Below are 15,840 nucleotides of genomic sequence, written 5' to 3'. Positions count from 1 at the left end.
ACTGAGAAAGTTAGGTGAATATAAAGAAAACTACAAAATGGAAAAAATATTTTTATTTTCTGAAAAGTTGAAACCAAACATTCAATCATCAGTCTTTCCATCCAAGGTTTTGTCCAGAGTCCATCCAATCATCAATGTATCAGTTTATTCCTCTGGAACTGTGCATCCATCTCTCCATCCATTTCCAGATCATGCAGCAACTGATCCACTCACTGGTCCATCTATTCATTTATCCATCAACCAAGTGTTGTTCACTTGTCCACCACCTCCAGCTGTTCATGCATCCATCCATCCGTTTGTCCCTCATACATTCATACTGTGGTCCAGCCATCCATTTCTCTATCAGTTTGTTCTTCCAGCCATTTGGTGCATCATCCTCCATCTATCCATCCCTCCCTCTCATTGGTTCATTTGTCATCTGAAAATGTAGCTATCCATCTATCAGTTTGTCCGCTGTCTTCCACCAGTGGTTTCCCAAGTGTTCATCCACCCATTTGTCAGAGATTCGTTCAATTATTCACTTATTTATCCACCTGTAATAATTGGATTATTTACACTAAGAATAGGCTGATAATTTAAATCCAGAAATGAATGAAATTTTGACATGTAAGGCATGAAGGATCTCTTTACTTAGCTATGAGATTTTTTGAGCCCAAACATCTGGTAAAATGGGTCTAAGACCCAACGGGTCACCAGACAGAGACATTGTTCTACTTTGGTGTAAAGACTCTGCACAGACTCTGACCTTGGAGTTTTTCTTGGTGTGTGTTTGTAACTGCACACATTTTCCAGGCCCAAAACGAGCAGCAAGGGATTATCGCCATAGGCAGGAGTAAAAAAAAAAAAAGAGTGAATGCGTGCTTGGAGAAAAATAAAGATTTCAAGGACTTGAAATAATGTATGAAACTTTTTTGCTGGGCCAGAGTGCCACAGGAAAGTAGTACAATGTCTCCACTGGGTGAATAATTTACGAAGTACCTGTGGCGAGACGCAGAGTTTTTGGTGGTTGAACTTATTTTAATTGACATAAGGAAATGGCACTGATATGAAAAAGGATATATAATATATACATATATCTTTCATAAAAGATCCTCATCTTTCACTTGATTTTATTTTGAAAGTCAATGAAATTTTAACTCCTCAATGCCATGTTTCTGAAATATAGTAAGAGGTGTTGCAGCTATTTTCCAGAAGACTAATTTCATAATCCAGAGAGTTTAGACAGTGATAATTAACAAGCCAAACTTTAAATTATTATCTATAATCCAACAAACCAGATGCACCAAATATTGTAGAACTTTTTCATTAGTCTGAACATAAAGTAATGTTAAGGTTTGAGAAGTTACGCAGCTTTTGTATTACTATGCCACCTCAGAAAGTAAATTAAACTCAAGTCAGCTTCTGGCTTAAAATGTGCCATTGTTTTAGAAAGTTTAGGAATCCAGGTTTACTGTCTTTTAATCAACATTGTCGCAATTAATTTTTCTTAGTAAGATTTAAGATAGTCAAGAGTTTTCCCACACCTCTGCCCCTATTTACAGAATATTGATCTCTAAATCAATGTGTTTCTGTGATTTGTTTCATCTTGTTTTATATTTTCAACAGTTTGTTAATTTATATGACCATTTACTGCTAATTCCAACCCCTTACATGCTTACTGGTCTCCCTGTAAGTGTTTTATTGCAGAACCACACCATTTCTACCCAAGTATAAGCTGCTGTTTTGTCATGACCAAAAATGTATTCATCTCCTAAAGTTTGTTTCTCAGTATTTCAGCCATTTTATGTTTTCCAGTTTCCCTTTGCAAGGAGTTAAATGAGAGTAAAAGCAGAATATTCTGCAAAGTAACCTGCATTACTTCAGAAGGAGCTAAACAATTAATAAAATTACAATATTTCTCTCAATTTAATTATGCCAACTCCTACAACTGCATAGTAGGACTAATTAAAAACCACATTTTACACCATTTTATAAATTTCAGCTTCCATGCAGTAAAACTTTGCTTCCAATAACTTGTATTGCTTCTTGGATCGATTTTTACTGTCCTTTATACCCACAACTGCTGTAGATCACAGTGACTCAAAGCCTAGGGAGAGTATTGAGGACTGAAAAGAGAGGCTACTAAGGAAAAAGGTGGGTTAATTGTAATTAATATCATGCTGCAAAATCCAGCAACAATATTTAAATGCCCCACTTCCCTAACGTAGTGCAGCTCTACTGCAAAAGTGTAATTATCATTATCATACATTTACTCTTGTATTCTGTGTCACTACTAAATCAATGTTTTAACTCATTCTTTCATTGCCAGACATCAGCTTGCATCTGATTTCAGCCCACCCACCTATTAGCCCCAGGGAAAATAAAAACCTAATTTTAATATCTGAGCAAGTCCATCACCTGTCACACAGTCCCCTAGACTCCATTTCCATCCGCGTTCCCATTAAACACACACATCCCCGGAGTCTCTAATGTCCACAGAGACGCTCTGCAGCAGCAACACCGAAGCATTTTCAGGTCAAACAATGAGAATAATAAAAAAAAAACACCAAATGTGTTCATGACAAATTGAGTTCAGTGAGGTTTGTCGCCTCACTATTTCTGAGCTGAACAGATGGCCTGGGGGCACTGCAGTGGCAAACACACACACTCTGACCAAAACACAGCGTTCAGGTACACTATGTTGCTGGCAAACACTCTACTTAAACCAAAAAGTGTGTTATTCTCCAAGTCTAAAGGTAACTCGTAGCTCTCTCTCAAGGCCTCCTTATTGGGTGGGAAGTGTTAAGTGTGGAATAAATCACAGCATTCCAAGCCCAAATATAGTCATGAAGAAAAACTCAGTGGGGATCCTCTTCGGATTAATAAGCAGGGTCGGAATAAAAAGTGACATCAAAGTTTTGAAGCTGATAGATTCTGAGTTCTAAAGGCAAAAACTGCGATTGTCTCAGCTTATGTTTAAAAATATTTGCTTACAGGAACTGGATCTCAGTGAAATCAAGTCAAGCAGACCATCTGGAGACGACCCCAACTCTGAATCACAATGGATGCGCATTGCTTTTAATGGGTGAGAAATCTTCCTATTGCTTTGTGGGTGATCCACAAACATTAACATGACAGTCAGTTGAAATCTGAGACTGGTTAAGGTTTGTTTCAAGGCTTTTTCAATTTCAAACCTAGTATATAAAAAAAAAGGTTCCATCTCTTTGCGTAAGACCCTCTGTGCTTTAATAAAATCTGTGATCCTGAGGACATTCAAAGTGCTTTTATTAGAAAACTTTATCTTTGAGGTGTGATCACGTATGGCTGTGAGGCATTTAGATAAATGGACAGAAACACCAAAGCCAGATCATTTCCCCTTCGTGTTAGGAGAACTGATGTTCCTATGACACTGTATGAAGTGGTGCGTGTAAAGAAAACTCTGCAGTTCCCAGGTTACAGTGTGATTTGCCACATTTGTCACAAATCAATTTGATCAAAAGAATCTGAATTGTTTGTCAGTGAAATTGAAAACTCAACTGCCCTCTAAACCATATCAGTATTTTAAAAAAATAGCCTCATCTTCAGTTTTGCTACATACGCAGCCTTCGGGGCTCTGCTCAAACATACCGTCTTCAGTTTAAGATAACCACTTTTAATTTCAGCTGTATAGACAGATACAGCTAGTGAAGTGTATCTGATTGCTGACATAACAGAACACGGAGTCAGAAAAATGCCTTTAAGCGGCGTTTAACAACTCTCCTGATGGAATCAAGTGGAATGATGTTTCTATTCCTGCAGAAAATAACCTAATGTAAAAGTTGTTTTGCATATCTAACATTAACTATATCAGTGCGTCTTTGCCTGTTCTTTGAAGCGAGATAAAAGAGGAGAATGAAATGATTACTTTAATTGTTCCGCACCGCTCAAAAATCAAATAATCTTTATGAAGCCCAAAAGAAACCTATTTCCTGCAGACTTGTGAGACATGAGGCTTCAGCATTGCACTCTGCAGCAGCGACTGAACGAACATAAAGTAGGTGCCATTCAAGGAGAACTTGACAGATATATTGATCCACCCAGAAAACCCAAACTGCAGGTGCCCTGCGGTGGCAACCATGATTACCACAGAGGCTTTTGTTTCTGCCACTATGTCATAGCAGCTTACCTTCCTGGAAAACACTGCAGTGAGTAGCTTGTCATGCGGCGCGTTACCTCAGCTCAGAGCCACAGATGCTCGACCTTAAATTATTTTAAAGGCAATAAAGAGGAAAACTGCTCATGAAATGGCTAAATGGTACACAATATAAATTCAGAACCGGAAGGAAACAGGTAAATTTAGGTAAAGTGGCCAGTAAAACTGACCATTAGGAATGACAGTGCATTGAGTTAAGTAGGAAATCTATCACCAAGTGGGACTTAATGAGCTTGGAAAACGGCTCCACCTGTTCACCAGGTTTGCCTGGCAATAGCACAAAAAATGCTTCTAAGCCCTGATCTCATATGCAACAGATATTCAGAGTAGACATCTTCCAGATTAAAGATGGAGGGTCAAAAACATGGTATGTAAACAGAAATATTACAAAACTGAAAATCTTTACTTCAGATTCCTAAACTACTGTAGAATTTTTTTTACACCATCTGCAAATAACATTTGCAACACTACTAGATATGAAAAATGGAGACAATTCAATTTTTCTTCCAGGAAACCTCCCAGAAAAGCTAAACTCAACCCTGCAGCAACAATAAGTGCAGGCTGTCACTGGACAGGGATCAAGCCTAAAGTCTTCCAGCTCCTGAACCTATCGCACAACACCAGATTGCTGAAAAAGAAAAATGTCTTCTGTTCAGTCAGTGCTGCAGCTCAGAAAAGCCGAGTTTTGATAAACAAGGTGAACGCCAACATGCCAACAGCAGAAAACAAAAATCTGGGAAACAACTGGATGGCAAAGTATTCACAGACAAACATGCTCAAATCTTCATGCAAACTTTTAACTGTATTCCAGGAGAGATGTATCAAGCGTTTCACAAATGTCCTAAAAGAACTTGTCAAAAAAACAAACAAACAAAAAAAAAACATTTAGACCTTTTTGTGGTCTTAAGCTCCTAAACTCAGAATCTTGTGAAGGTTTCCCACAATAAAACCTAGTGTCATTTTGTGAGGCTTTTTCTTCAGGAGGCACAGGGAAGCTGGTCAGAGTTAAATGGCAGATAGATGGAAATAGATTCAGGAGGCATTCATCCTCTTTTCCCCGATACTGCTAAATACAATCCAACCTTTAAAAGTCACCTAAACGGTACAAGCATACCTCAACCTTTGGTATTCTGCTGCGTACACAAGGGCTGGAAATCTGCACTTGCACTTCCTTTCTGTTTTATTTCAGAGCAAATCATCAGACCTGTCTGCAGACAATTTCAGTGCTAAAAGAGGAAAAATATGACTGGACAGAGTGGATATACTGTAGTCCCCAGGTGATTCATTCAGTTCCTAATAGAACAGTTGGGTCTGGGCTTCCTGCCCAGATGTGCTTACTGAGTACATATCATTTTAAAAATAAGGTGGTTATATGATGCATCATCACCAGACACACAATGACAGTAAAACAAGAAAAATGATATCCTCCCAGCCCTGCACTGCACAGTCGTACACGCACACACACACAACATAACCTCTCCGACATCAATGCAATCAAACGTTTAGAAACTATAATTCAACCATATCTCTGATTATACAACCGAGAAAAAAAAAATTACATTAGATGAAAGGTTGTGAGGTGCTCTGACGTTAAAGTACATACGCCGTTATTAGCATCGCTACTGCAGCACAGATACGCTTCAATTTAATAGTCAATGATCCAAGCTGCAATGCATTGCAGCATGCAAGGCTTAACTCACTTTATACTCACCGCTTGCACTGCACAAACAAGAAAATACAGACAAATATAAAAGCATCCTTCCAAGCGCAGCGAAAAAGGAACACGACTGATTCACTTTGTTAAAATGTGATTAGGGGGAGAAAAAAGATTAGTCAATTTGTTTATGCATATTAAGAAGAAAGATGGGCTTCAGAATATAAACAGTCAAATAAAACAAGATTACTTGCTGCTGAATATATTGCTGCTTAACACCTTCAGGGGATTCACTTGAAGGCAACTATGACAAAACAGACCAGGTGGTAAACAGAGTGGAAGTAAATCACTGAGCAATGATTCATGACAAATAATTGTTGCCCTTTATCGCATAACACAAAACAGAAAAATTATTTGACTCAATATTTTTAATACAAGACGGACAGCATCTTCCATCCTTACAGTTTTCTTCTTTAAATTTGAAAAGCCAAAGTAAAAATAAATAAAAAAAAAAAGCTATGTTTTTTTGTCTGAGTAATATTTTCAACTGCATGATTTATGAAAGCGGGAGCCTCAGAATACATCATCAGGGAGAGAATCCTGCCACTTTTAAATACAAATGCCCGCAAAAATGGCCACATGCTGAGGTGGTGATTCATCCATTTGATTCAGTTGCATTGGACCAGATATCCATCTACCAGCCACCAAGTACTGAAGTTTAAAACCCCTGCAGCAACGGGTTGGAGGCCTGAGCATCTGAAACAGAAGCATCCAACACATTCTCAAAGCTTTTGCAGGGAAACAAGCGAGAATTAAATTGCATTACCAAGTGGCCTTCATCTCTGTGCTGTGAAGCAGTCGAGTAACACATACATCTTACTTTTCATGCATTTCAAGAAATGTTTACCTCATTTATCTTTATTTAAGCAAAAAGTTTGAAATGATCAAAGAGCATGTTTGTTTGTGTGAAACATTTAGTCTCCTGAAAACTGGCAGAATAAAACACAAAGGAACATCTAAAAAGAAGAGAGTGTGCCTTCATTGTATAAATCTTCACTTTCAATGGCATCTTTGACATTCTTGAAAATAAAAAAAAGTAAAATCCTATTCCTACTGTTGACTATTGAGACGAAGAATTTAATATTGATAGAACATTTCAACAGATGGTGCTTCTTCACATAGGTTATAGTAAGTTAACCAAGTTTGCATCTGGGTATAAATAAACCTGTCATTACAAATAAACACAATTCAGGTACTCCAAACACAGTCTGCTGCAGTCAAGCTAAGGGCAAAGACCTGAGTGTACTAGTGATGAAAAAAAATGTGCATGGAGCACATTTTCACTCTGGTGTTTTCTATTTATTTAAGAGGAGTAAAATATAATGAAAGTTTTGGCAGCCACCATGGTGGTGATGGATCCAAGTTTAAATACAATGAGACCAGAGGGGATGTCTTGATTATTGAGCAATCCCACTTCTCAACGTTCGTGAGAAAATAAATGTATGCTGAAAATCAGATTACAAATTACTTTCAAAGTTTGGCTCCAGGAGGAACAAGTCATAGATACAGTTGTACAAAGTAAGACGTCTTGTCTGAGAATCTCGAGTTTCAATCCTGGCTTTTGAAGAGATGTTTTTCAAAAGGTTCAAAACGACAAAAGCATTCCCTTTCCTCAATGATGTACAAGTACAGTTACAAATGTGATGCTGTTTGACACAGTAAGAGGTTTTTGTTTTGGTTTAGTGGGGGGACTCCAATTTGCTAGTTGGGATGTGGATTTCACTGCAGGAACCATGTTATCCGTCTTTCCCTCTTATCCATGCTGGGTTGCTCACCTATGGTGAACTTAATATAATCCTCATTATTGATTTTGTCAATGGGAAACTGATGGAGCACATACCCAATGCAAAAACTGTGAAAGTGTAACCATTACCAGAAGGTCCACTGCAATCTTCATTAATCATGTGTAAAACATGAAGAACTGGCCTTGAAGAGTAAAGCACAGAGTTTATCAAAACAAGAACAGATGTAAGACTTAAATGAACGAGTTTCCCTTAAGCCAGTCCAATGGATAGTGACAATTCATTTAAAAAACGGCAGCTAATGTGAATAAATTCACCTCCAGGAAACCCTGAAGTCATTTATAAGTGTTGAACACATCCATTTGTAGCTTTTCCTGTACAAAAGGTTAACAGTAGCAGTGAAAATGCAGAACGTTTCAGGAGATAAGAGCCTGGTCGATATCTGAAGACGGTAATGAATTGCTTATGACATCAGCGTACTAATGTTAGCCTGACTGCTCCTTTCGGCGTCAGTGAAAAGCTTATGACATGCCCCTTTACTTTCCTATTATAACTTCACAAAAACACTAACCGCATGCATTCTGCTTTAGGAATGCTACATTATCGTTATAAATGAATGACGGCTTAAAAAAAACGCTTCACCAGTGTGTCTTCATTGGCATTCATGGCCATTCTTTTAGACTCGAGTTTGCTTTTAAAAAGGTCATTATGGGAACCTAATGTAATCCCCTTCATTATAAATCTGCTGATGGGATACTCAGAACGGCACCTGAAACCTGAAATGCTATCTCCACTTCGTTCCAGTGAGAACACGCTGCTGTATATCTGTCATTACTACTCAGACTCACAGCAGACATTTTATCTACACTGTGATATCTTTCAGGGCTATTTGGGGAGATGAAGGCCCTTGAACGAGACGCTGATAACGGTGACTTGCTTTGTACGTTGTGTCCCCTCACACAGAGCTTTAAAAAAAAAAAAAAAGGAGTCTGACTGGAAAACTCTTCCATTCAGAGAAACTTCAGCCCAGAACAGGATAAGACACCTCTTTAAAGATGAATGCTTTATTTCCTCCTGCTGGCATTTTGATTGGCTTTGAAAAGGCAAAATTTACTTTCTGCTCTTTTCCAAGGGGCATTAGGTCTTATATTATTGGGCTGCTGACAAAAGCTACTTTTTGCACTGCGAGGCTTAATGCCCAATTCTCATTCACTGTTGGGATCACATTTTTCCATTACACACACTGTGAACTCAGCATACTAGCCAGTAGGGCTTGCGAGGGTTAGATGTGCAATATCAACCAGCAATTTTTCTTTTGTTGAGTACAAACCCGAAGGCTCTTAAAATATGCAGAAACACTGAAACCACTTTCACCTTTGTTCCATTTCTTTTCATAGTTTTCAAAATACCGGGCAGTCAAAATTAAGCTCCTCTGGATTGTGCTTGAAGGCTTACTGAGGATTCTTTCAACACTCTGCTAACCCTCCTTCTGTAAGCCTTTCACTCTTTGTTGTTCTACTAGATATGTCTACATTTTAGGAGACCACAATTTAGGTAAGACTTAGCACCAACAAAGATTTCAAGCAGACAGAAAAATTTTACTCAGGTGTCATAATAAACATGAAAGTTTTGGTGATGGTGGGCAGGTGTGTCTAGTCAATACAAAGCTGCTCATATCTCTGATGGCTGCCCTTCAACAAGAAAGGGATGCAATGTCTCAGCAAAAAAATAAGACTTGCGAACAGCATGAGACGTCGTCGTCAAACTGGAACGGATGTGGCAGCCACTGTTAGCTTTTGTTTTACCCAAACTCCAAATATCCCTAACTTTCTGTGAACAGTGTATGCAAATAAGAGAAAGAAAAAAACCAATGACCACCCCTGGGTTGGTGTCTGGCGTTGGACAATAACTCTTGCGAGTGTGAATGGTCATTATCACCCAAGGTTTGCCTTTTACAGAATATCTCACCAATAACACAGACTGTGAGGAGCCGCCTCTCTTGAGATCTTTTCAGATCTTCGTTCCAAAATAAACGGGGAAAAAAATCCATTAAAAATCCAGATTTATGGATTACTTCGTTCTTTAACATCACAGAAGTTGACCGGTCAAAAGCATGGCCCATGTGTGCTTTCACAGCATGTTGCAGAGCCTGCAGAAACAAAGACTTACAACTCATTGCATTCAGCAAAGCAGAAGGAGAAACACGTTGCCTAATGATCCCCATGAAAGCTTTTCAAATTCGCTCAGTGCCTAAAATACAAACAAAGTTGTTTGCACTACTAGCATGCTATCTGCAGAGCAACAGATCAGCTGGACTCTGGTGGATCATAATGTGCCTCTGCTCTGTGCGCACTATGTACTTTATCTACTTCTGCAGCCATTTATCACTAGATCTCACAAGTTTGTGGGCATCTCCTGAGCATAGTAACAACTTCTACCCCCATTCTTTATCAGGGTAAAAAAAAAAAAAAAAAAAAAAAAACAAAGTGAAAAAAAACAAGCAAAAACAAAAACACATGGATCTCAGATTAAAGAATGACCTGAAAGGCACGGTTAGAGGTCAAGAGTCTGGGTTTGCTTAAGGGATTTGATCAGGGAAAGTTTCTGGTCAAATCCAAATATTAGTGTTCAACACAACAGAAGCCCCACTCTAGAACAAAGTTTAGTTATCAAAATCTCTAGCACAAACAATGCTGCAGAGGTTTTGAATAAACTGTTGAGGAAACCTAACCACGGCAGCACAGGGTGAAGTAACTGGATCACAAACCGTCAGCCTTTCCTCTGAGAGGTGATCTGTCAGTGTTACTTAGATTAAGTGTATAGCAAGAAGAGAAACCCAAGTGTAAAGGAGAGGTGACTGCGTCTGCTACATTATTTACAAGTGAAGAGCACCTAGAACAATTCTCAGTTTTACAAAAAAGTTACACTGGGTTTTCAGCTTTCCAAAAAATACTGCTGCGTATCAATCTTCATTTTACTTGGTGGGATTTGTTTGTGGTGCAAACGAAAGGATTTAAGTGAGAAAACCTGCAATAATTCATTGACGAACTAATAAACTTCAACCTCCTTTTCACAATCTCACTCATTCTGACTGTGCATGTCAACAGTGATCCTAAAACTGTCAGCACCCCATGTTTACAGAGCTGATGCCCACCACCTCTTTAGATAGGCAAACCAAAAAGAGAAACATTTGCAATTTTCAAAGGACATTCAGAGACACAATGGGGCGAAAAGGACACCAGGTAAATGCAAATGGCATTTAAATTTAAGGGCTTTATGCTGCTGCTGCTTCTGCTTTTATCTGAAATGAGGATGATGCATTAGGTTTGCCCTTCACTGACAGCACAATCAATTATGATGCATAGGAAAACAGCTTAATCTCAGTATTTTTTTATTTACAGCCCAGGAAAGTTCAAAATGTTGCTGCGTGTGTGGATTTAAGTGGAAACATGTCCAAATATAGGATGTGAATAAAATTAAAGATTTTCTAGGGCATTGATCTCGATATTCTGGCCAAGGAAACTGCTCAGGGAGGTTGAACTCAATATCGTTTTTATAGGAGAAAAATACTTCTGTCCTTTAGGACCGAATTAACATGTTTCATATCTTCCTACTATTAAGTAAAGAAAAACGAATAATTTCACAGTTTTATAACAGAGTCCGTTATGTGATGGAACTGATTAGAAGTGAATTGGTCTTACTTAAACTCTCCAGAGCTCTGAATGTGGGGCAAAACGGAGCCTTTTTGTTAAGAAAGTGGTCTTATGTGGATGAACGCCTGTAAAAATACAACAGTACATCCACAGAATGCATATTGGTACAACAGCCAGGAAAGTGCTGCATCTTCCCATTGCTGCATAGCAAGGAAGAGATGTGTTGTCAGAGGTGTTTGTGTGTTTGTCAGCAAGATAACGCAGAAGAAAAAAAAAAAAAAGCTTCAGTCCCGAACCACATTTCACAGCTGGGAGGAAGGCGAGTGGAGGGGGAGAAGTGCAGAGGTGGAGCAAGCAGAACCAAATTACATTTTGGTTCAGATTCAGATCAGTCTCTAAAACTGGAAGACGAGGCACTGGCCTTGGTGAAGGACTGCATGCTCCAAGCAGCTTTTGTTTATAGCGACATTTTCCTCCTTGTATGGCCTTTAACAACAGATTTCCTGCAAAGCTGGGAGTCACTGAAGCACAGGACAGATTGGGCATTAGGCTTGAATGAGAACATTAATCCTAAAACTCTTAAATCATTGATAAGAGCTATTGTCTGCTGGAGCAAACTCACCAAGGCCACCTTTTGGATGGCTCTCTAATAATGTAGCAGACGCAGCCTGGAGCCTTGACAGAGAGGAGAAAAGAGAACAAAGCTGAAGGTTTACCGCTTCACAGCTACGCCTCAAGAGCCAACTCATCATTTTCTTATTTTCATTTATGTGTTGCGTGTCTCTTAACATTTTCTTAGCAAGTGTGGGAATTAAATGTCTTATTGACAGATTGTTGAGTTTTTATAAATTTAAATAAAATGTGGACGTCACGTTGCCATAACAGTAATTTTTTGCGTGATTTTGAGTGATTAAAGAAATGAACAATTTCAAACTTTTGCACCCTGTTCTTGTTTATAAATCACACATTACTGGTCATTACATCCATATTTATGACACTTGTCACCGGAAACTTGCATGACAAAACTCAAACCTTAATTTTTTTTTTTTTTTTTTGCTAAAACATCAAATCTAACTATTCTCAAACATTTTAAAAAAACATTTAATCTGATGTATGTCGACACTTGTGCATAGTTTCTTCAGATGTGTACGTACACGTCTGCTTTTTATTTCACACACTACAGCATTCAGCCCCATCTGAGGAATAAATGTGTTCTTAATATTTACAGTAAGGGTGGTGAAACAACCTTGCATAATAAAAGTCTGGAGGTCCCCAGGGAACAACTAGGATTTGGTGAATGGTCCCTTTTATAATTAACCAGCCCAGAGCAAAAGGAGCTACACAGTGTTCTAATACAGAGACAAAATTACTTTACGCTGCAAGAGAAGAAAGAAGATATTTTCTTTTTGCCCCACTTTGGAAAAAATTTAAGAATAAACCCCCTCACATGTAGCAACTCCATTTTCTTCATCCTTTATTGCTTTGAAGAAGAAAAACACTTTCCACTGCAGCTCAAAGTCTTTTTTTTGTTTTTTATGAAATTATCAATAAGAGCATGCCTGGAATAATTAACTCATGGAAGAATGGATAAAAATCAGGATGTTGTTCATTAACTCCTTCAAACTCACAACAGTTGTTTAAACCTTGTGTTGGACCTAAAGTTAATTTAAAGATATTGTTGAATCAAAGAGAGTGAATTATATATTTTCTACTTAAAGTTTTAAGAGATTTTTTTTTCCACCAAATGAAAAGAACCAAAATGTCACAAAGGACTGTGTTAGCATCTTGGAGCAAACAAGAAAATGTTTTTGTCCATGTTTTTCAAATCATCCTCCTCTCTTTTTTTCAACCCTGGATGAATGGTATACATGATAAAACTAACATTACACAGAAATAAGCAGACGTGCAAACAAAAATTGTCTTTTATGCACCCTTAAAAATAAAATAAAAGGATTTTCAAATGTTATGTCCAAAACAAATGACACAATGTAAACTTAACATATGATGGAAGCTCCTACAAACACAAATGAGAACATATTTTTTTAAGTCATTGCCCCAACAAGTATCAGGAATAGCTGTTTGAAATTTTCTCTGAACGAGGGACTTATTGCGTTACTTTACTCATTGACGTGATTGTGGCCAGTTTGTTAGCTTCTTGCTTAGACTATACTGTATTTATTGAAACCACCAGGTGTGGTGCAATGCAATGAACACAGCAACCGTGACAAGATCTGTACATCCAGTTTGGGAGTGATCACTGGCATGATGCCGCTGTGACCAGTGCTGCTCTTTATTCTGCTCTTCTACCATAACATCACCATTTATGTTTTCTTCAAAACGTTAAAAATTGTAGGAGCGTCACAGCCCATAACATGTAAGGGAAGAGTGCGTCCTTTGAGAAGTCTTCTAGGGAAGACCCTGCATTTTCCCTTACTTTCTGTGGAGTGATAAAATAGTAATGAAAATATAAGCTACATGAGTTTTGATATTAGCTCAATTTTTAAACACATTGTTATTTTGAGCATAGCAGTAGAGCAAGATAGTCAAACTACAGTCGATTAGCTACGCAAGTGTTTGAGGGAACATAAAAACAAAGAACAGGTCGATTAATTCCTCATAGCAATACGTCTTGCTTGCAACAGTTTTATCTGCATAGTGTTACACAGTAGAATTGCCTGAGTGAGTGTGAAGGAAGTAAACATTTCTGATTACACGACACGTCTGTAAAATGGTGGCCCGCAGCCTCTCTCTGCCAGATGTGGCCCTGTACCCATCTGTGGCTATTTATAGATAAGCATGAGCCCAGACGTGGGTGTAGCAGACCGTAAATACTCTCCAGCCGCACCTCTACCAAGAGGAACACTTAACTCCCAACAAATCAATTTGATCCTTTCTTGAAACATAAAGCTGACTCGACTTGTTTTCGTCCACCACTTTAACATCTGCAGCTGGGCAGCAGTGTTCAGCAGCTATTTTAGGCATAGTGAGCCATTTGCTCTAATAATAATGTATGCATGCTCTTAGGTATGTAGAGGGAATTTGTAGTGAGAGAGGCTTACTATTTGATTAAAGGGTAATATTACAGCTTATTTACTTGCAGGCCACCATATTAGCACTGAAGGAGAAATGGGTCAGACATTTCCTTATTTATTTGATGATCCAATTTATAGCTGGAAGCAATGCAGCTGCTGTTCATACTATCTAGTCTCAAAAAACATAAAGTAACCCTAATTTGGATTGCGGCTCCCAGTTGTAGTCAGACACACATCCCACCAACAAACTTTTAATTCACTGCAGCCACTTCCAAAGTGCTTTCTTTGAACCCTTCTGTCACTTTAGGGCAGAACTCTAATTTCTCATCCAAAGGGCTATTTACTGAATGACTGCCTTCAAGATGAGAAAAATAAAATAACTTAGTTGCCGCCAAGGGAATGGTCAAATTACACCCGCCACCATGCAGTACAAATGATCATTAGTGGTATAATTACTGGGGGGCCATCATGTTCGAAATTCATCTGTAGGAGTGTACTGCCAGTAACACTCTTAAGAACTAGAAGGAAACGCTTAGATATGTGGTGGGCTAATGTGCTACCAAGCGCACATTTAGCTGCTATAACACCGTGCCTTGTAAACAGCATTAGTAATTTCAGTTTCACTGTGATATGTAAAGGTTGTCATGTGTAACACAGCCATTCGCTCAACGAAGAGACGCTTAGAGACTCAACTCGTGGCTTGTGTACTTTACTCTGGGCATAATGAGGAAGTATTAGTATTCTATAATAGCTATTGTTATTTTAAGAGGTCTAACAATGTCAAACACAAAGAGAACTCATAGGCAATTTATTCTGGTGAGCCGTCGTGTTAGTGCTGAGATGGACTTAACTGTCATAACAAAGAATATATTGTGCCATGCTAAAAAGCTCCGCAGGCCAACAGGGAATTGTCTCTTTTCCATGACCTCATTTTGTTTGGTGTCCCGCAGCAGCCCTGGTGTGGTCTGTTGACCTAATTTCAACAGGGCTCACTTCTGCTACAGACAGACATGCACAAGCCACAATGGTTACTTGAGAAAGATGGGCCTTGCCTGCTGGGAGCACCGGCGCTCCTGGTTTCCCCCTCAAGAGAAAGAAAATGGGATAGGTGGCGTTAACAGAGCAGAAACAGATGGAGGACGTCCTTACTGTGTCGTTGCATTAATGAAAAGCTGCTATGTTTCATGTGAAGCTGAAGAGTGTCTTTGGAAATGGTGAAGTTGAACAAGTGGAAAGTAAAAAAAAAAAAAAAAAGTTTCAACAGCTATAGTACAGAATCTGAAAGGGATCTAGTGAAGAGATTTATACAACAAGAAGTCCACTTGATCATCTCCTGCAACCCAACCCTGGTCCTCAAGCCACACTGCCCTGCATGTCCGAGGCGATTCCCTGCTTCTTCACACCCAATTTCAATTGATGGGTGATTAACGGGATTTTGACTGAAGTGTAATCATCTGAATCAGGTGTGTTAAAGCAGGAAAACATCTGAAACATGCAGAGCTGTGTGCCTTGACGACCAAAGTTGGAA

At 38.7% G+C, this 15,840-nt stretch overlaps 1 long non-coding RNA gene across 1 annotated transcript in view; it reads right to left on the bottom strand.

Annotated features, from left to right (window-relative positions):
* Positions 1-6,315: 6,315 nt before the first annotated feature.
* Positions 6,316-15,840, bottom strand: part of LOC106946588 (uncharacterized) — a 33,231-nt gene continuing 23,706 nt past the window's right edge. The window contains exon 4 of the long non-coding RNA XR_001424805.1: positions 6,316-6,581. This is a non-coding gene — a long non-coding RNA (uncharacterized LOC106946588). The remainder of the gene's footprint in view (positions 6,582-15,840) is intronic.

The sequence above is a fragment of the Poecilia latipinna genome, unplaced genomic scaffold, assembly GCF_001443285.1.
Source record: "Poecilia latipinna isolate Pla-1442-1.1 unplaced genomic scaffold, P_latipinna-1.0 Scaffold197, whole genome shotgun sequence".
In the NCBI taxonomy this organism is placed as follows: domain Eukaryota; kingdom Metazoa; phylum Chordata; class Actinopteri; order Cyprinodontiformes; family Poeciliidae; genus Poecilia; species Poecilia latipinna.
The sequence above is the reverse complement of the archived record's forward strand: the minus strand, read 5'-3'. Positions and strand labels throughout refer to the sequence as shown.